Genomic DNA, 22,876 nt, shown 5'->3' with positions numbered 1-22,876 from the left:
AAATATAATTAAAGAAAGTGATTCTCTTTGTCAGTTTGTGTTACATAATTGAGTGCACATATTCATCACATGAAAATGTTATTGATTACAAAAAAAATTACAATATTTTGTTTTTCTTTTTGAGTACTGGTTACTACAGGGGCAGGTAAGATCCGGCCTGTGGGCTGAATCTACCAGGCCAAGCCATCCAATCCAGCCCATAGGCCGCTCCACCTGGACCCTCAGGCACAGAGTCGCAAGCCGCTTCAAAACAGCCCCATGCCTCTTTGAGCAGCTGTGGAACAGCCCCATGCATCTTTGTACAAACTGGCCAATGGGAGCTGAGAGATTTTGCTAGGGGCAGGGGCAGTCTCCCCTGGAGCAGCGAGCCATTTTGAGCAGTATGGGGCTGCAGCGGTCAGTGAGTCTGCCTTGGGGTCCTGCAGGGCTGTTGGCCAGGAGACGCCTAGGTAAGGGCTTCCCAGTCAGAGCCTGCCTCTGGCACCCCTTTTTCCCCAACTCCCTCTCAGATAGGGTTGCCAGGTGGTTTCAGCAAAAATACTAGACACGCTTATCATTACATCACAATCTACATTACATCTTATTTAGAAAATACCGGACATTTATATTTTCTCAATTTGTTTCCCGAACAGAAAGCTCAAATACTGGACTGTCCGGTTCAAAACCAGACACCTGGCAACCCTACCTCAAACTCCCTTCTGCACCCAACCTCCTTCTCAGACCCTGCACCTTCAAAGTGCGGGCCTTGACCACTTACGAAAATCTGTGAGTGGCCCTCCATCAAAAATTATTGCCCATCTCTGGGTTACTAGTTTCTTTTAAAGACAATATTGTTGCATCTCATGCTTCTAGCATGAAACAGAGCTAAATTCTTCTAAAGCTGAAGTTTTGGACATATTGAGGCACTCGGAGTAGTGATTATTAGCATGCATGGTGCCCAGTAACTGGGTCAGCATGCTGCATCAGTGCCTGGAGCATGCTTTTTGACCATGGTCTACAAAGGTGCTCCTCTCAGGGGGACTCTAGGGAAATGCCGTGTTAGCTCTCACCAATCTGTTTTTTAGAAATTAATTTCTTACCCAATCTATGGCACCTTTTCATGATGATCTGGATTATCTGAACCCAAAAGTGCTTTCTCATTGCAACCTAAAGCAGTGGTTCTCCAAGTGGGCTAGGGGCTCACCTGGATAAGCTGCTAAGGGGTCGCTTAGTTTAAAAGTGTCCATCACCATGGAGCCTCATAGCTCCCATTGGCTTGCATGAAAGGCCACCTTATTGGTGATGGCAAATTCAGCTGCAATGTGTAACTGAGCTTTAGAATCTAGTGCATCTGAGAGGTATTTTTAATCTTGTACATATGCAAGGCAGCCAGATGGCCCTACATACACTTAAAAGTTGGATTCATTCTATAGAAAGGATCTATAGATAGGATCTGATTTTATTCTTTCAGTAATGCAGAACCTGTTACCCATATTGTTCCTACCTCTAGAGCTTTTCTTTCTTTCAGATTCTCCCTTATTTAAGTCTGTCAGATTCTGAAAGTGTTGTGTTTTTGAGCACACCTCCAAACTGGCCTCCCATACAGCCACCTATTAGCAGAATCAGGCTTTCTATTCAAGTCTTTGAGGGGTGGGTGATATTTTATCCTTACTGTTATTTAACTGTTTAAATTTGTCTTGTTTCTTCCGTGCTGATTAGTCCAATTTGTACACTCTTTGCTCTACTGTTGTTGTTTTGGGATATATCTCATACTGCTTATTCTCCCAGAGAGAAAATCCTGTAAAAGGATCGTGTAAGAGTCAGAAGAATGATTTACCTGCAATTTTGTGGGGCTATTTTAAGCATTCCTTTTTACATTAGTTATTCTTTTTAGCTGGGTGTGCGCGACTCTTCTTTTATTGAGGAACTGACAAAAAGATTGTTGTGGGCACTAAAATAGTGGCCATTAGTAGCATGTGCTGTGTAATATGAGAGGAGGGCAATGCACAAAACCCACAATTATTGCAGCTTTAGAAGGTCAGATATCTAGAGCTGCAGTTCCCAACCACTGGTCTACGGACTGGTGGTGGGCTGTAAACCCCTGCCTCCCAGGCACACTGCCAGGCCATGTCCCTGCCTGCTAATGAGCCCTGCCCACTGGTGTTCCCCATAAGGTGCATGCTTTTGTGCACACAAAAAATTTTCTTCCCGCCCACTTCCCCATGCAGCGGCAAGATGAATGATAGGGTGGGCAGCTGATAGTATGTTGCAGCTGGGGCCGCGGGCAGCCTCATTGTAGCCCTGGTTCCAGCTCAGCTGTTGGGGCCGTGTGGAGGGTGGATGTTCCTGCAGCTGGGGCCAGCACTATATTATTAAGGGCTGCTGTTCCAGTGGCCAGGGCCAGCACTATGTGGAGGGTGGCTGCTTCCAGTCCCACGTGAAGGGCGACTGCAGCAGAGAAGCTCCTGGGTGCCCCCAACCCAGGAACCAGTTGCTTCATGAGCCCCTTCTCCTCCTGTCCATGTTGGCGCATCTGGGAAGCTCTCTTTTCCCTCTCTGCTTGGCAGGAGCCTCACCCTAGCCTCCAGCTGTTCCTAGCCAAGTGCGCACACTAAGGGACTTGCTGCCATCTGGCCACACTGAGCCCCGGGTGCTTTATTCTTCTTGGGATTTTCTCATACATAGGAAGCAAGGGAAATCAGGGTTCAAAGAATCCAAAAAGCAAGTCACTTCCTTGATTTTGACATGCACTATACATTTATTTTTATTATCCCTACATCTGTGTTTTGTATATTTGAAGAACTTCTTATTATATTGGCCTTACAGTTCAAGAATTCACAATCTTTATTCCTCTGATAAAATCCATATGACTACCCCAGCCCTGTCAGCCTGGGATCCACAAAGCTGTCACTCATTTATGCATGCATGCATGCCACAGTTTCATTATTTTCCCTGCCTGGCTGCTGCTGACATGAGGGTTAACAGCCCACTGCCCCATCCTGTGCCATCATTAATGTTTTCTGACAAGAAAGCACTGTCTGTATTTTTTATTATGTTTTGCAGTTTTTGAATACATTTTGGGGGGAGTAGTAATAAAAATAATCTGTTACAATGACATGTACTGTGTGTGCACAGATACAATGTAAAATAACATGTCACTATTTAAAATTAATTGCCATTATAAATATGCAAATGTGTCAATGCCGGTCTGTCAAAAGTTTTGGAATGTTTGCCAGTCCACAGTATAAAAAAGGTTGGGCACCAGTGCCTTAGAGGATTTCTCATCTGTCTTGTGCTAGGAGCACAAACCCTGTGAATGAGAATCCTTTGTCATGTTTTCAAAGAAGTAGAATGAAAGATAAGTAAAGTTATCACCTTGGTCTCAAAAAGTGTGTAGAACATTCTTCAAGGATCCAAAACAGGGACCAGGAATTGGAGCTAAAGCACCTTATTTTAGCCAATGTGTATGAAACACAAGGAATACTTGTTCTAATCATGCAGTTCTAATTCATGTAGTTAGTTATGTATGCACCAAGAAGAAAATATACATCATGACATGTTTTGTAAGGTTTCAGGAAATGGAAGTACCTGATCTGCCATTTAAATTTTTTACCTTAATTAGGGGTCTTTGCATTCAAGGTAATTCAAAAGGAGCTATTTACTGATCCCTGTGAAGTTAATCGCAACATTTATATTGATTTCATTATTAGAATTTGGCCTTTTGTGCTTTTTGTGTCTTTATGGGAATGATTCAGTCCAGTGAGGTTAAAATGATGTGGGATCAATTACTTTGGTGTAAACAATATTTTCTAAAAGCAACATCATGATTCAGAATTTCTGATGTAAATGTATATTTCCACTGAGAACAAGAAGTTTCTGTGATGAAACTTTTGAGAGATCTGAGTATCGATGTTGTTCACAAAAGCTTTCTAGCAGTGGGATATGGAGCTACTGCAAATGAAAGCAAAAACAGTGGTAGTTCTTGTGACAGTAATAATATAGAGCAATGGTGGACAATGTGCAGCCCATCAGGGTTCTATGTGTGGCCCGCAAAACATTTTATTTACCATTGCCCACACACAGGCTTGCCCGATTCCACTGGGTTTTTTCTGCATAATTTTTTGCCATCGGGTATTATTAAAGTGACAAGGCACATGAACTGAGGGGAGTGCTGATTGCACATGACATTGACTATGAGCTGTGCGTTCCTTTTGCAACCTATCAAGGTGCTGCTACAGTTCAATGAGCACACTCCACAAACGGTACACAAGTGCAGTTAGCAAAACTGACCTATCATGGGAGACCTTCTTGGTTACAACAATCTTGCAGCCCACAGCGATGGAGGGCAATGCCTGCAGCCCTCTTACTAAATAAAATAGGTTGCCCATTACTGCCATAAAGACAGACATGATCCATGATGTCTTTTTTCATTACTTTTAAAATTTGTGTGTATAATTTCTTGCATATACATAAATTCCCTTTGCTTTAGGAGCCAAGTGTGGATGTGGTCAACATTCAGAGGTCCGGAAGACTTCATCAGTAGTTGTGCCATTCAGTGACTATTAAAAATGGTCTTTTCACTGTAGAGGTGCTCATTGCTTGCTAGTAGAAGGTGTAGTGTTCTTCTCTGGCTTGCTTTTTTTTTTTTTTAGAAGTCAAAGCATATTATGTCTTTTCAGGCTAATTATTAGAGAAACAATGGATTGTAATATTTTGGTACAGTATTTTAGAATAATGTTGAGTATTACTTATGCTTCCTGTACATAAAGCAAGGATGATGGCCAAATCTTGCCCTATTTTGTAGAGGGCGAAGAAGAATGAGTAAACTGTCACAGCCATCTTGCTTTTGCAGGTTTCGGGTAGATAGGGTTGATTTGCATGGTAAAAGAGCAGCAGTGTACATTGCTTCACGTTCTGATCCTGCTTCCACTGAAATCCTTGAGAAATATGGTCAGCAGTCTATTTCCCAACCAAGTTTTTGCTAATTGCAGCATATATGTTGATGAATTCGGGGATTTCATCTATCCCCTTGTTGACTGGGTACACGTCACCTAAGGACGGGATACAGAGATAAAATTTCTTGATACCTTAAATTACTGCTTCTTCCAGCAGCTGGTTCTGGAATCCACAAGGAGAGGCTATTCTTGATTTAGTCCTAAGGGGAGCGCAGGATCTGGTTCAAGAGGTAAATGTAACAGGACCACTTAGAAATGGTGACCATAATATAATAAAATGTAACATCCCTGTGGTAGGAAAAACAGCTCAGCAGTCCAACATTGTGGCATTTAATTTCAGAGGGGGAACTACACAAAAATGAGGAAGTCAGTTAAACATAAATTAAAAGGTATAGTGACAAAAGTAAAATCTCTGCAAGCTACATGGAAACTTTTCAAAGACACTATAATAAAGGCCCAACTTAAATTTATATCCCAAATTAAAAAACACAGTAAGAGAACCAAAAAAGTGCCACTATGGCTTAACAACCAGATAAAAGAAGCAGTGACGGATAAAAAGATATCTTTTAAAAAGTGGGAGTCAAATCCTAGTGAATAAAATAGGACCATAAACTTTGTCAGATTAAGTGTAAAAATACAAGAAGAAAAGCCAAAAAGGAGTTTGAAGAACAACTAACCAGCAACTCAAAAAGTAATAGTAAATTTTGTTTTTAAGTACATCAGAAGCAGAAGCCAGCTAAACAACTACTGGGGCCCTTGGATGCTAAAGGAGCACTCAAAGATGATAAAGTAATTGCGGAGAAGCTAAATTAATTCTTTGCTTTTGTCTTCATGGCTGAGGATATTGGGGAGATTCCCAAACCTGAGCCATTCTTTTTAGGAGACAAATCTGAGGAATTGTCCCAGATTGAGGTGTCATTAGAGGAGATTTTGGAACAAATTGATAAACTTAAGAGTAACAAGTCACCAGGACAAGATGGCATTCGCCCAAGAGTTCTGAAATACCTCAGATGGGACATTGCGGAACTATTAACTTTGGTTTGCAACCTATCCTTTAAATCAGCTTCCATGTCTAATGATTGGAAGATAGCTAACATGACACCATTATTTTAAAAGGATCCTAGAGGTAATTCTGGCAATTACAGACTGGTAAGTCTAATGTCAGTACCAGGCAAATTAGTTGAAACTATAGTGAAGAATAAAATTGTCAGACACAAGGATGGATATAATTTGTTGAGGGAAAGTCAACAGGATTTCTGTAAAGGGAAATCATGACTTACTAATCTGCTAGAGTTCTTTGAGAAGGTCAACAAACAAGTGGAGAAGGGGGATTCAGTGGATATAGTATACTGTACTTAGATTTCCAGAAAGCCTTTGACAAGGTCTCTCACCAAAGGCTCTTAAGTAAGTTGTCATGGGATAAGAGGGAAGGTCCATTCATGGATTGATAACTGGTTAAAAGACAGGAAACAAAGGGTAGGAATAAACAGTAAGTTTTCTGAGAAATAACTAGTGGGCTCGCCAAGGGATCTGTCCTGGAAACCATCCTATTCAACATACTTATAAATGATCTAGAGCAGTGTTTTCCAAATGGTGTTCCGCAGAACCCCGGGGTTCCGCAAAGTGAAAATAAGGGTTCCAGAGGGATGTTAAAGACTCCCCAGCTGATCCCGGGTTCTGGGGAAGTGCCGCACGGAGCCCGGGATTAGCTAGGGAGCCCTCGGCTGACCACAGGCTCCACTGCCCCTTTGAAAGTTAGTGAGGCGGCGATTCAAAGGGGCAGCCGCCTCATAGCTGATCCGGAAGTGCCGTGCGGAACCCGGGATCAGTGGGGTACTGAGAGTCCCCCGCTGATCCCAGGCTCCATGGCTTTGAAATGCACAAGAGCCCCCACTGGGGACTCCTGTGCATTTCAAAGCAGGCACACTGCGTGCAGCCCAGAGTCAGTGGGACTTCCCACAGGTCCGGGCTGTATGCGAAGTTCTTCATTCCTTCTTTGAAATGTACAAGAGCCCCAGCAGGCTCTTGTACATTTCAGAGGAGGAATGCGGAAGTGCATATTGACTAGTTGACTAGTCAATGGAAATTCCAACTAGTCAATTAACTGCATTTTAACATCCTTACTCACTACTCAGGGCTGCGCGCGCAGTCAGTCAGTGGTGCGATCATGTGTTATATAACGCCAGAAACCCTGAACTCACCGTCAGGGAGCGTGGATCAATATGGGTGACTTTAACAATATGACAAGTTAAGAGTATCTACACATAGAATTTAAATTATTGATACTAAAATTCCCCATGGATCATTGGCTAAAAGAAGGAATTTTTAAGAAAAAAGCTAGTACTTCAAACACTCCTGCTGTTACTGAAACCAGCAAGGAAGATACCGAGGCAATTCAAGCTAATTATGAAGAATTACAGCCAAGTAATAAGAAACGCATGTATGCTGAGGGCTATTTGTCATTTGGATTCATAAGCAATAGAAACAAAGATGCTCCAGATGCCCAGTGTGTACTATGCAACAAAATATTATCTAATAGTTCTTTAGTACCTGCTAAATTGCGAAGACATTTTGAAACTAATCACTCGGAATACAAAGATAAAGACACTAGTTTTTTAAGTGGAAGCTTGAATCACTTGAAAAAAGTAAACTCTTCATGTCAAAAATTGCCAAAACAGATAACAAAAATGCAACAGAGGCATCTTACAAAGTTAGCTATTATATATCATTCACCGGAGAAGCACACACAATTGGGGAATCACACATAAAATCATGCACAAAAAATACCGTAATCTGTATGTTGGATGAGGAGTCTTGTGAAAAAGTTGAGGCTGTGCCGCTATCAAACAACACTTTCATGTGTCATATTCACGATCTTGCTGCTGAAATAAAAAAGGAGCTTATTTTTTAGCTGCATTTATGTGATGCATATTCATTACAATTAGACGAGTCCACTGACATTTCAGGTGTTGCAGTTTTGCTTGTATTTGTTATAATTTTGATAAATCTATTGAAGACTTGTTTTTATGCAAATTTTTGCAAACCAATACAACTGGTGAGAATATATTCAATTGTATCTAACTTTATGAAAACACATGAAATAAATTGGGAAAAATGTATTGATGCATGCAGTGATGGCGCTAAAGCAATGGTAGGAACAGTGGATGGTGCTGTAACATGAATAAAAATGTAGCACCAAACTTCACCAGCAATAACTATGTTCTCCACAGACATCCACTGGTAGTTAAGAATATTTCTCCCTCTCTTAAAAATGTGTTGGATGAAACAGTACAGATTATTAATTACTGTATATAAAAACTCGACCATTACAATCAAGACTGTTCAAATTATGTGTGAAGATATGGGTAGTCAGCATAGAGCCCTGCTTCTACATACAGAAGGCAGGTGGCTATCACGAGGCAAAGTGCTTGTTAGATTATTTGAGTTGCGTCATGAGCTCTCCGCATATTTGCTGAATCACAAATTCTGACTCTCTGATTGTTTAACAAACTTTTCGTGGCTATCGAGAGTTGCATATCTTGCGGACATCTTTACAAAAACTAAATGAAGTAAATCTGTCGCTGCAAGGAAATAATGCAAAAGATAAAATTTTGTCATTGTCACGTAAGCTACTGTTTTGGATCTTGTCTGTAGGACACAATAATTTGGATCATTTCCCAACCCTGAATGATTTCCTTGAAGAAAACGAATGTGAACTCGATGAAGATATTCACAGTGACATTGCAGATCATCTTCATGATTTATACGTAAACATTAAGTATTTTCCAATCATAAATGACAACAATAACTGGATTCGAAATCCATTAAGTATAACAGAAAAGTCAGTTGGTTTTTCTACGCAAGATTAAGAAACCTAATTGAAATCGCTTCAGATGGCCAATTAATACAAACATTTAAAGAATTTTCTCTGATTACATTTTGAGGCAGCTTATGTCAAAAATATTCAGCTTTATCAAGATGTGCAATTTGTCAGTTATTACCCTTCGCCAGGACATACTTGTGTGAAACTGGGTTCTCGAATTATGCAGCAACAAAAACGAAATACAGAAATCAACTTAATGCCATGCCAGATATGCGAATACAACTTTCCAGTATTAAACTAAATATAAAAAGAATTTGCCAAGAAAAGAAGAAAAACTACTGATCGCATTGAAAACTGCCAATATATAATGCATATTCGTTTTTTAGGTTTATTTTTTGTACCCATTAAATGTGATTTTTGTTTTTAAATATGTGCAATTAAACTAAACGTTAATCTCATGACTTTGTTTAGCATTTGTTTATTATTATCCTTACTTATTTGTGGTCTACTTTTTCAGCTCGATATATGAGACTGTTATGAGGGGTTCCACAAAATTCTTTCAAGTTTAAAAGGGTTCTGTGGCCAAATAAAATTGGGAAACACTGATCTAGAGGAAGAGGTAAACAGTAAGGTGGCAAAATTTGCAGATGTTACCAACCTGCTCAAGGTAGTTAAAACCAAAGCAGACTGTGAAGAGCTTCAAAAAGATCTTACCAAACTAAGTGATTGGCCATCATAATGGCAAATGAAATGTAATATTGATAAATAAAGTAATGCACATCGGAAAAAATAATCCCAACTATATGTACAATATGATGACTAATTTAGCTACATCTACTCAAGAGAAAAATCTCGAGTCATTGTGGATAGTTCTCTGAAAACATCCACTCAGTGTGCAGTGGCAGTCAAAAAACCAAATAGAAGGTTAGAAGTCTGTAGTGGGGAACTTGCTTTAAAGGGCCAGTGCAGTGGGGCGGAATGGCCACCTACTGACACGGAGGAGGAGGAACTCCTCTGGCCACCATGTTGGGCCGAGGTTGACCCCGCCCAGCCACCTGACTGGAAGCCAGGGGGCAGGGCTAGAACTATAAAAGCCCAGCCAGCAGACTCAGTCAGGGCTGAGTCGGCAGAGGGACCAGAGGCTTGCTCAGGACTCCCAGTCTGGGAGGCTGTGACCGAGGCCTGGCCTGGGCCTCCAACTCTCCTGGAGCCCAAAGCCGACTACCTGCTCCTGGCCTGGGAGGCTGGGACCAAGGCTTGGCCTGGACCCCCAACCTTTCAGGAGCCAGAGGCTGTATACCGCCTATCTGCCTAGGAGGTCGAGGCCGAGGCCCTGCCCAGCCTGCCTACCGCAGCAGGTCTTGCAGAGGACCAACCTGATTCCGTGCCCCAGCCCCTGCCCAGGAACTGGGGGATACTGCTGCCACTGCCTGATCCTGAGAACTGGCCCAGACGCCTGACGCCACCTGTACCAGGAGCCCAGCTGAGACCTGCAGACCTGCAAGCCGCAGAGGACTGGGCTGGACCACCGGGACCCCAGTGGGATGAACCTGCCCTGGACTCTGTGAGCACCTAGCCAGAAAGTCAGGTACCGGCTGAGGGGGAGACCAGAAGTGGCCCAGGAGTTAGTGGGGGCTGTTAAAAGCCCCAAGGCTAGCGAGTTTCGGGCTGGAACCCCCGCTGAGCCCATAGCAGCCTGCACTGCTGCTTCTAGGGCCCTGGGCCGGGGCGCAGTGGAGTGGGTGGGCCTGTGCTCCCCCCCGCCACCCACCTACCGGGTGGCAGGCTCCCCCTCCTTGCCACCACTGCAGGAGATTGGCCTGTACTCCTCCTGAACAAGGAGCCCTAAATCTGTATTTGCTTGCAACCATGCCCTGAACCAGGGCCTGGCCTTCCTCTGAACTAAACTGTGAGGCTACGTCTACATTGGCAGCTTCTTGTGCAAGAACTGTTTTGCAGAAGAGTTCTTGCACAAAAAGTCTTCCACAAGAGCGCGTCTACAGTGGCATATGCTTTTGCGCAAGAGATGTGCTTTTGCACAAGAGCATCTATGGCGGTGTGGATGCTCTCTTGTGCAAGAAAGCTCTGATGGCCATTTTAGCCATAAGGGTTTCTTGCACAAGAAATTCATGTTGCCTATCTACACTGCCCTCTTGCGCAAGAGCTCTTGCACAAGAGGGCTTATTCCTCATGGGAAGAGGAATAACTCTTCTGGAAGTAGCCCTATTTTCCGACACTGTACTGTACATTTACTTGCGCAAGAACGCACATGCAGTGTAGACAACTGGCAAGTTTTTGCGCAAGAACAGCTGTTCTTCCGCAAGAAGCCACCAGTGTAGATAGACATAGCCTGAGTCTGTATGTTGCCCTGCCCTGACTGAGGGCCAGGGCCTCCAAACCCTAACTGTGGGTGTGTGTCACCACGCCCTGAATTAGGGCCTAGCCTAATTGACTCTGGGTTTGTTTGCTGCCATGTCCTGAACCAAGGGCCTGGCCTAACTGACTGGTTGTTGTTGCCATGCCCTGAACCCAGAGTCTGGCCCACCTGTAAACTGACTTTGTTTGGCAGTTGCCATGTCCTGAATCAGGGCCTGGCTGATACTTAACTGACTCTAGGGTTGTCTGTTGCCACACTATGAACCAGGGCTTGACCCATCTCCAACTGGGCTCTGTTTACTTGCCGCCCACCCTGCACCAGGTCCAGGCCTTGATAGACACCGTCTTTGTTTATGTGCCACCCACCTGAAGGAAGGCCGGGCATCGACTAGTGACTTGGGGGACTTGCCTTAAAGGGCCAGTGCAGTTGGGTGGAATAGCCGGCCACTGACCCGGAGGAGGAGGAACCCCTCCGGGAAACCAAACTGGCTACAAAGTCATTAAACAAAGGATAGAGAATAAGACGGAGACTATCTTATTGCCTCTATATAAAACCATGGTATGCCCGCATCTTGAATACTGCGTACAGATGTGGTTGCTTCATCTCAAAAAATATATATTGGCATTGGAAATGGTTCAGAAAAGGGCAACAAAAATGATTAGGGGTTTGGAACCGGTCCCATATGAAGAGAGATTTAAAAGACTTGGACTTTTCATCTTAGAAAAGAGGGGATTAAGGGAGGGATATAATAGAGGTCTATAAAATCATAACTGGTATGGAAAAAGTGAATAAAGAAAAGTTATTTACTTATTACCTCAATAAAAGAACTAGCAGTCACCAAATGAAATTAATAGGGAGCAGGTTTAAAATAAAAGGTAGTTTTTCTTGACTCAGCACACAGTCAACCTGTGGAACTCCTTGCCAGAGGATGCGGTGAAGGCTAGAACTTTTAACAGGATTCAAAAAAGAGCTAGATAGATTAATAGAGGTTAGGTCCATCAATTTCTATTAGCCAGGATAGGTAGGAATGGTATCCCTAGCCTCTGTTTCTCTAGAGGTGGGTGACAGGAGGGATCACAAGAGACTTACCTGTTGTGATCCCTCCCTCTTGGCATCTGGTATTGGCCACTGTCAGCAGACAGGATACTGGAATAGATGGCCCTTTGGTCTGACCCAGTAAGGCCGTTCTTATGTTTTTATGACCATATTATGTCCTTTGATTGGCAGCTCATGGCCCTTTAGGAGTGTGCTCTACCAGTTTATGCAGTAGCCAGTCCTGTCTCCAAGTTGCAAACCACTTTCTTAGGCAGGAAGTGTTTACCTTACCTTTCTGCTGTCCTGGCACAGAATGAGATGGAGACAGGACTCCTAATTAAATTGCTCCAACCCAACTATCCAAAGCAGGCTGTGGTTCATGATGATTTGGCTCATCTACTATACATTCTTGTGCCTTGAATATTTGATAGTACTAAACCTCTTGCATAGAGATACTCTCAGAAAGTACTAAAAACATAGTAAAGAATTAGTTGTTAAACCCCCAAACATTGTTATATGTTTTAATATTTAGCTGGAAAGCATTTTCCTTGATGAATCAATGTTAAAGCAGCATGTCAAAAGTGAGATCATGTTTCAGCAAAGATGTCTGCTGTGAGCAGCTGGCTCAGAAAAGCCAACGGTAATTATAATTTTCAAAGAGAATTCTCATTTTCCATAATGTGAGAAATGTTTTTCCAGCCTGACTTTTCCAAATTACAGCACTGAGAACTAAAAGAGTGCTGCTTTCTTTAAATAGGCTTTAAAATGTCCTAGTCAATGTGGGTAATTTAGTCCTGGTATATGAACACCACTTTGTCCATCAACAAATGTTTGGGAAGGGAGTGTTTTCTACAGACATCCAATTATCTATCATATTTATTGTGGGTCGCCATATGCAATCACTGGATTCATCTCAAACGATCACTCTTCATCTCAAACGATATCTGCCCTGGTGTTATGCTTAAACAAAGCACACGAGATCTTTTGTAGAGGAAAAGGCAGTACGCCACATTTATTGAGAATACAACAGTAGTATATGCTTTTCAGTCACTCACACACACAAACACCATACACATAGTCCCGCCAGACGATGTTATAGTTACCAGTCCAGAGTCTGGATCAATCTAGTGGCCAGCTAGATTGACCACAGAGGCGGAGCAGGGCCTTTTGTTGGTTGCGATCCGATGCTCTCCTGGAGTTGGTGGCAAGACGAACCCAAAGTTCCATGGCAAAGCACTCTGCTTTTATAATCCTTTTCTCTGTTGAAGTCTATGGATTCTGCTGTGTCAGTCTGTGTCCAGTGTGTTATCTTTTTGATGTCAATCATTCCCAAAACATCTCAAAAGGCTCATCCTGTAATCATTTGTCTTTTAGGGGTGCCAGCTCCACTTTAGGGCTGTCAGTCTTCCAGCCCGATCACTCCTTGACTATGGGTACACACTGATGGGATGATGCCGATAAGTCTGTCTTTACCCACGCTTCGCCCCTCCTTTCTTGGCCATCTGGCTCTGAGGATAACCTTTGCACCTTTATCTTGACACATACATACCACTGTCACACACAAACAATCCTTACAAGGCCTTGCAAAGAAAAGCATAATACAACAGTATCTCATATTGGGCAAAGCAAAAGGCATTGTAAATCAAACAATTCAGACTTCAGCCTTCAACATTCCTCTAGTCTCATTAACATAGACACAATACCAAAACTCTTGTCTCTTTACTTACTAAACTCACTAAGCTTTAAAACAAAGAAATATATCTCTCTTACTAAAGGGCTTAGTCTAATGAAATGTTAACAGAGATATAATTATAGATTGATATCCATACCACTTCCATAATTATTTGAAGACTGATGAATTTCATTGGCGTCATTGGGATGGTTGCTATGGACTTCAGAGGGGACTGAATCAGGCCTCTTTTCCCTTTCTCTTTGCATTGGAAATCCTGGGGCTACCTCCTTTCTTCTTTATTTTTCTCATAAATCTCAAAACCCCTGTGTTACAGTAACCCTCCCTGCTTCAAGGAGGGCTGAACACAGCTGGTTCTGAAGGCCGTCAGTACAACAGCATCAGTGTTCCTCAGTCAGCCAGACTTGCTCCCCAGAGAACATGTGCAGCATTTTCACCACCTGGGATCCTACTATACTGCTTATTTAGCACTCTTGACCAACAAAGAAGGGCCAGTTTTCTTTAGTGTTTGGAGCGTAAGTTTTCCCAGACTATTCTGACAATTATTTTTGAAAAGAAAAGGCAGAATACACCAACAGTGTGCACAGAGTGTACACAAAATACTTTTGAGGACAGGTGAGTATATTTTATGCTTTGAAAAAACGGTAATATAAACCAACGGACAATCGGTTCAAACTGAGCCCCAACTTTTAAACTTTGTGTGTTTAGGATGTATCTCTGCAACTTATATTGGCATTCTGTCCTAGTTTGGAGAGAGCATATGTAACCAATATTAACATTCTGTCCTAGTTTGGAGAGTATCTATAATCAATATTTACATTCTGTTCTTTTACCCAAAGCTATAATTTTCTGGCATGTTTATTCCCAATAACAGGTTTTTACTACTGATGGTGAGTAGTTTCCTCCCTCCTCCAATGATGTATAATAGTCACTACTGCATTTTTATTGAGTAGGAAGTGGGTACTTCTTTATCAGATGATCGTTTCCATTCACGCTATTCTGGCCACATTGCATTTCCAGTTGTCAGCATTCTTCACAAACATTGGCATCTACCTTTGCAACTAACAACTTTCAGAATCAGCAACAACTCCTTTTGCAGTGATCAACAATAACATTAGTCATGATATTGTAACCCAGATAATAAGTAATGTGACCTCTCATTTGTATGTTATAGTGAGATTGAGCACTTCATGTATTAAAGTAAAACACTTAGAGTGAGCTGCAAAATGAAATCAAAGCTGTAGTGGCTTATACTGCTCTTTTATGATGCATTAAAATATCTCTCAACTTTTTTCTTTTCAGGAAAAAAATTGCTTTTTGGTTTTGGTAACTGTTTTGTATTTTTGAAATAACAGGTCCTCTTTTTTCAGATTCCCCTTCCCAATAGCCCCTCCCACGGGGAGGGAGAGCTGCAGTTCTGCTCAGGCGTGTATGATATTAGTATTTAGATTCTCCAAAGACATCCTCCAAACAAAGGCCCTCATTCATTAAGCTGCATAAGTCCCACTGGCTTCAATGTGTCTTAAGTCTGTCCTTCAGCACTTTTTTGCGTGTGATTCAGTGAGGGACCTTAGTCCTGTTATTTCAAAACCAAATTTAAAAAGCAAAGATTTCTTTTTTGTTGGAGTCCATCTCTACATAGCAGAAAGAAGTAGTTAAAGGGATAGGTTTTTTAATATTTTGTAGTTCACCATTAAAAAATAAAATCAGCGTCTTTATCTTTGTGCAAAATTGCTTAGTTAAACCATCAACAATTCTGAATATTTACTTTAATGTCATTTGATTTTTACTAATTTAGTTAAAATGGAATAGTGACTCAACCTTTGTTTAAAAATGCTTTCTTTATAAAGGAAAATATAGAAAAATTGAAAGTATTTTCAGATGTTTGTAATCCTGTGTGTAAAATACTTTTTTTCCCACTTTGTCACAAAATGATCAGTAAAAATGTATTATTCTTTAGTACAGCAAGGAACTTGCTTTATATGTACAATTAGATTTTGGTAGTAGAAAAACCCAATAATAGGAAGTTTGCCTGAGGAATGCTTTGAGATATGTCTGCTGTTAGGATCTTCCGCCTGAGTTTTGTATCTTTGCATCATCCCTTGTAGTCAATAAAAGTATTTATTTATAAATGACTATATTTATAAATGTAGTCATTTTCAATTGTTGTCTTAAATTGTCAGCATCATCTGTCTTTCTGTTGTCTCATGGTTATTAAAAAAATTCAACTATTTAAATGCTAAGGAACATGCAAGGAATAACATGTTTAGTAATTGTTTAATGCAGGACGATTTGAAGGACCTGTTTTTTGGAAGTGTCCTAATCATGTCTTTTTTTAAAGTGCTGAGCTACTGGCCACCCCACTGATGTCAGCTGGAGTTTTGGCTGTGCAAGCACCTCTTTTAAAAGAAAAAAAGAGAATAAAAAATGGTCCTTACGTTTTAGCCCTGTATACACAATATCTTGATTAAACACTAGATGTCAGTATTGTGCTGCTCACAGCATTCTACACATAGCATCTCTTGGGAAGCTAATTTCTTCAGTTAGCATGCCCTAATGAGAGTCTTCAGTATTGCTAACCCAAACATTAAAAAATCGTGAGGTTGACTTTGAAATTGAGAGGAGGTGGGGTTTGTTCGTTTGTTTGTTATTTAAATAACTTTGTGTGGTTCTTTCCTTTCTGGTTTCTGAGCCTTTAGGGTACAGTGAGGTCACTTTTAAAAATAAACAGAAAAAATCAAAACAGAGATACTCACTTCTAATCAGTGTCCCTAAGAGCAAGGTGTTAAGTAAAGCACCAAATATCTCAAGAGATGGCAGTGAGGTGTCTATTAAATGAAAAGCAAATAGTATGGGTGAACATAAGAACAGCCATACTAGGTCAGACCAAAGATCCATCTGGCTCAGTATCCTATCTTACAACAGTGGCCAATGCCGGGTGCCTCAGAGGGAATGAACAGACCAGGTAGCCATCAAGTGATCCATCCCCAGTTGTCAGTTTCCTGTAGGGATGTTAAAATGGTTAATCAGTTATTCATTTTAACTCCGGACCTGCCGCCCAAACCATTGCCCAGCTCAGCATGGCTGGTCGCTGCCAGAGTTCATTGGCAAGGGACAATTAACCGGTAAGTGTACCGGTAGGGTTCATACATTCTGGTTAACCTTTTAACAGCCCTACTTCCTGGTTTCTGCCAAACAGGCTAGTGACATTTTTCCAGCCCATCCTGGCTAATAGCCATTGATCAACCTCTCCTCTAGTTTTTTTTTCAAACCCAGTATCACACGTTTCACAACGTTCTCTGGCCAGGCATTCCACAGGGTGACTGAGCGTTGTGTGAAGAAATGTTGTTTGTTTTAAACCTGCTGTCTATTAAATGAGCATCTGATTGTTCAAAAGCGAGGCAATGTGATGGTTACAGTTGATTGTGCAATTTCAATTTTGTCTCTGGGTGTGTATGCACAGTCTTGGATTAGGCGCTCATGTACTATTTCTTAAGCAATGCAAAAATGGCTGAACAGGTTTTGTTAATTTTTTTCCCAAAAGTTATTCTTCGGGCAGAAATCAAACATTGAAAATTTTAGCCACAAAATTGGAGGAAACCCTACTCCCCCCAAAATTGTAAATATGTGAGGAAAAAGTGGAGTGATGAGAAAAAGTGGGTGATGGGTCACCTGTGAAGAGAGGGGGGGAACTCCTTAGCCCAAAGCACTGCTCAAGGAGTCTATTTTGGCTCTGAAAAGACTGGAGCAGGAGCTGTTGAGAAAGCTGATGTGAAAACTAGGAGACAGATACAGTATAAAATGCATGTGGGATAAGTAATTATAATTAACCCTTTTCCTATGCCTAGTTTCTCATGAATGTTTGGATATTTTAGCTGAAGTATGGGCTTGAGGATTCTTTCAAATGGATCTATTTTATAAATCAGAATAGAATTTAGAGTTATATAAGAAATGACCAAGAGAAGAGAATAAACCTGGTTTAACCTATCGTCAGTGCAGAGACCCCGTGCTCATGGGGGAGGAATCCCAGCCTGTCGGTGCTCCAACCGCATCCCTCTTTGTGCCATTTGCTGTGAGGTTTAAGCAGTTCAAACTGTCTAGCAACTAGGTGAGAGTACAAAAGGCCTGAGCCAAGTCCTTTGAAGTCAGGATTGAGTTTTCCTGTTGATTTTAGGCCCAGATCTGCCACTGTTACTCAAACTGAAACCTTATTACCCAGCCCAATAGAAATATTGTCCAGGTGTATGAGGTTAGAGGAACTGCTGTGTCTTACTCTACAAGGAAGGGTGTAGGAGGGAGGGAAGGGCCAAGGAGCACAAGGGCTCCAATGTAGCTACTCCTTTCACAATATTGGAGGGCCAAAGGAGGAAACAGAGTTGTGCAAACACCATTCATTGGTTTTGAGGAGGATCCAGCTGAAATGTTTCCATGTAGTTTGCGACCTGTATAATTCTACCATCTTCACTTTCTTAGTTAAACCTACCTTTCATGGAGACATAAAGCAGCCATGAGGTGCAAAGACAGGCTTGTGTTTGTTTTGTTTCCATTTAATTAGCTCCCAAGTCCTCTCAGTGCCCCCAGGAGTGTCATAGGTTGAGCTACAGTTATTAGGAAGTGTCCCTGCTTGGAAACCGATAAATGAATCATAGCTGTGACAGATGCCCGGGTCACCTCAAGAGTCTTGCATGCTGATTTATTCTACATAGCCCTTCATACTGCCCTCATCACTATAGTATGTGAACACTTTCCAGTAATGCATTAAGTGATGTGAATAACATCTATGTGAGGTTTATGTTTTGCCTCACCCTGTCGCTGGGGAAAGAAGTTGGTAGGACGTGGGGGATTTTTAATTTTGCAATGTATGTGCTGATTTATTATTATGAAAGCAGGCTAAAGATGTTTGCCTTGCACTAGGTTTGTGGTGATTTTTAGTTCCAATAAAAGTTCATTCCACTCTCTCAACCAGCCCCCAAGAAGTCTCCTGCACAAAGCTTTCTCGGGACTTGTTGAGAGAGTGGAATAAGAACATAAGAAAGGCGAAAGGTCCATCCAGTCCAGTATCCTGTCTTCCGACAGTGGCCAACACTAGATGCCCCAGAGGGAGTGAACAGAACAGGTAGTCATCAAGTGTTCCCTCTCCTGTCATCTATTTCCAGCTTCTGACAAACAGAGGCTAGGGACACCCTCCCTGCCCATCGTGGCTAATACATATTGATAGATCTAACCTCCATGAATTTATCTAGTTCTTTCTTGAACCCTATTAAAGTCCTGGTCTTCACAACATCCTCTAGCAAGTAGTTCCATAGTTTGTGTGCTGTATGAAGAAATACTTCCTTCTGTTTTTTTTTTTTAAACCTGCTACCTATTGATTTCAATTTGTGAACTCTAGTTCCAATTTGTGACCTCTAGTTCCTACAATTTGTGACGGGAACAAGTAAATAACATTTCAGTATTTACTTTCTCCACACCAGTCATGATAGTATAGACCTCTGTCATGTTTTCCCTTAGTCTCTTCTTTTCCAAGCTGAAAAGTCCAAGTCTTTTTAATCCCTCTTTATATGACACCCATTCTAAAACCCTAATCGTTATTGTTGCCCTTTTCTGAAACTTTTCCAATACATATATATATTTTGAGATGAGATGACCACATCTGCACGCAGTATTCAAGGTGTGGGTGTACCAAGGTTTTATATAGAGGCAATAAGATAGTCTCTGCCTTATTCTCCATCTCTTTTTAAATGACCCTAACATTCTGTATGCTTTTTTGACTGCTGCTGCACACTGAGTGCATGTTTTCAGAGAACTATCCACAATGACTCCAAGATCTCTCTCTTAAGTGGTTATAGCTAAATTAGTCCCCATCACTTTTGTATGTGTAGTTGGGATTATTTTTTCCAATGTGCATTACTTAGCATTTATCGACATTAACATTCATTTGCCATTTTGTTGCAAACTTTCATTCTTCATAGATGAGCTTTATCCTTGTGGTAGAAAGTTTCTTTGAAGTCAGTGGGAGCAGGATGGAAACCCAGATTAAGTATGTACAATACTTCTCAAGAACAAGGGAGAAACAAGGCAGAGCAGTTATAAATCAAGCATAAGGATGTAAGATTATACTGTTGACAACTATTATAATGAACTAACCAGAGATGTAGGAGAATGCTACAGTCAAACTATGTCTGGAGACTAATGTCCATGCTTCAATAACACAAAACAGCAGTTATAATTATGTGGTCTGCTCATTGATTTTTATGGGGTTATTTTGTTCATTCCATAAGAATTGGAGCCAAACTGTGTAAAAGTTAGTGGATCCCATTTTCTTGACATTTGAGAGTTTTTCCACGATTAAAATATCCTCTGCCCTCTGAACTCTGCAATATTATCTGAGGAGGAAATCTCAGCCTGTGTCCAGACTATTCTATAGCCAAACCACATTGCAAAGCAGTTAGAAGCTGAGAAATAGAAGATTCAGGCATGAAGAGGGAAAAGAAAGGCATCAACTATACTTTTTCCAACTGAGTTAGGCCAAAGTGTGGCGCTTTTGAAGACCCCTTTCCTTAAATCTCTATTTTGAGTTTGTTTTTCCCTTACACCAGAGAACATCGATACTCAAGGCTCTTGGCATATCATTTTATTGTGATGTTTTTAGGCTTAGTCCATAACAGCCTTTTTCAGGAGCCTCTCCCAGCACTATGACATGACACTGGTGCAGCTCTGCTGATGGTAGCAATGGTGGAAGAGCTGGGATAGACAGGACACCAGAAATGGGTGGTTTTTACCCTTGTTATCTATTGCTGCTCTGGGCTGTGTCAGTTGACACTGGTAAAAATACCAGCGCCTTATTGAAATTCATCCCTGACTGCCCTTGGTGGAACTGCGGCAGAGCTAACAAGAAAACTCAGTTTTTTGGAGGTACCAACTTTGATTTAATGCCTGTGCGAATGGATAGTATCAGACCTGGATCGGTCTAAAAGAGAATTAAAACTAAGAGGGACCTGGAGCCATATCTCAAGAACAACAATGAAAAAGCAGATCTGCATGAAAACTTAGGCCTGTCCTTGACCATATACCATTCTAAGGCCTGGTTTACACCACACAGTAAAGTCAACATAAACTGGGCACTAGGATGAGAAGCCCCGGCATCTGGACTTTACTCCCTGCAGGGAGTGGGGAGGTGAGAGGGAGTGCAGCCTGCCAGGAGCCTGTGGAGCACCTGGACTTCCAGCAGGGAGCTGTGAGACCAGACTCTCAGCTCCTCATACGGACCCTTGTAGGTCAGTGGAAGGACTTCTGGGGAGAAGACGCACCACCGACTCCAGGAGATTAGTATGGACATGCATCACTGCAGTAATTACTGTGGAGCTGCAAGTCAACCTAATATAGGTTGATGTAAGTTTGTGTTGTAGTAGACATAATCTAAAACTTTTAGGTCTTGCTTTTCTCCTGTCATGCAAACATTGGCTGCAGCTTGCTACACAGATTCCTGGCACAGTCAGTGCTAATGCACCCTATTAACTTGGAAGGGTGGGGGGACTCAGTCACTGTCCTCCTCCATGCTCAGTTATTGCTCTCCTGGCAGTGCAGGCAGCACCAGTGAGTCACTTTGCAAACAACAGCTCAGTTACCATTGGCTAGATTGCCCCCACCCTCAGTGCTGAAGGAGGAGGAGAAGAGGAATTGATTTACAAATATGTTGTTAAAACAATCCAGATTACTGATTCAGGGTCTGTCTCTGACAGTAACTTTATAGAGCATTTTTCATGCAGAGATGTCGAAGTGCTTGACAAAGCTGGATTGGTGATGGTCTCCCTGTTTTGTGGGCATGAAAATTGAGAGCTGCTGACTTGCCCAGAGTCATCCAGCATGTCAGTTGCAACGTTGGGACTAGAACTTTGGTTTATCCGTGGTTCTACCCATTGGCTCATGTTGCCTCTACATGAAATAAGAAAACTAGACCTTGAAGAGCTCCAAGTTCTTTTTATGACTCACTCATTTGAGTCACCCTCTTTTTCCAACTGCCTTATACATCTATCTCTTCTCCATAGCAGCAAAAGGACTAAGCAAGTCTGGCTATTTTTCCTTCCCACCCCACCCTTGACAGAGTCTTGACGTGGTCATCTTTTGGATTGTGTGTTCTGAAAAGAATTCAGAGCGGGAGGGATGGGGGCACTCCAGTGCTGATCATTCACATTCATTAGTCCAAGATGTGAAATAACATGTGGCCAATTATTGGACCTTTCTCCCAAGGAACCTCAAAAAAGAGAATGTTTGTTTAAACTTTGGTATGAAAGGAAAGCCCGCTCCTACCTTTTGATCACTGAACTAAATGGCTACCCCTGAACAAAGGAAAACCTGGCATTAAGCCTGACGTTTTATTAAAAAGTAGCACTGCACCGAGATCATTTGTCGATAAGTTGGCCTGAGGGAGACAGGTCCATTGGATCGTGCACTGGAATGTGAACAAGAGACTTGCTTTACATCCCAGTTCTGCAGCCTTGGATTAGTCACAGCTCTCAATGCTTCTGTTTTCTTGCTTGTAACGTGGGGATAATGATTATGGTGCCTTTTGCAGGATGTTTGAAAGCTGGGAGGACTATGATGACCTTCATGGTAACTGCCAAGGCTTGTTTGTTTTTGGCAGGCATTTGAACATGCCAGTGGACCAGATTTGTTACTAAACCATTTAAGCCTGGAGTTTTTTTCCAGGCTGAGGCCACCTACAGCATGTCCCAATAACACAACTTTCCAATGAAGAGCTGTGCGCACAGAAACATGGTTGCATCACGGTTGTACCAGCTCTGTTATAGGCATAAAATTCTATGTCTTCACAATACCGGGTAGCCAGAATCCAACATTCTAGGAGTAAATATGGTTGTTTCTAACGAAGGGTGCCCAGTGGACAACATTGGAGACCTATTGCATGGGTAACTGTGGTGCAAACATCCTCCTACTACCCCCTGTCTCAGCTCCAAGTGACTTCTACCAGTAAGATGAGGTGGCAATTTATTTCTGGTTGA

General features: G+C 41.9%; 1 long non-coding RNA gene across 1 annotated transcript in view; it reads right to left on the bottom strand.

Annotated features, from left to right (window-relative positions):
* Positions 1 to 5,039: 5,039 nt before the first annotated feature.
* Positions 5,040 to 22,876, bottom strand: part of LOC142827989 (uncharacterized) — a 77,555-nt gene continuing 59,718 nt past the window's right edge. The window contains exons 3-4 of the long non-coding RNA XR_012902845.1: positions 7,722 to 7,816; positions 5,040 to 5,152 (exon numbers count right to left, since the gene is read on the bottom strand). This is a non-coding gene — a long non-coding RNA (uncharacterized LOC142827989). The remainder of the gene's footprint in view (positions 5,153 to 7,721; positions 7,817 to 22,876) is intronic.

This window comes from Pelodiscus sinensis, chromosome 3 (assembly GCF_049634645.1).
Source record: "Pelodiscus sinensis isolate JC-2024 chromosome 3, ASM4963464v1, whole genome shotgun sequence".
NCBI lineage: Eukaryota > Metazoa > Chordata > Testudines > Trionychidae > Pelodiscus > Pelodiscus sinensis.
The sequence above is the reverse complement of the archived record's forward strand: the minus strand, read 5'-3'. Positions and strand labels throughout refer to the sequence as shown.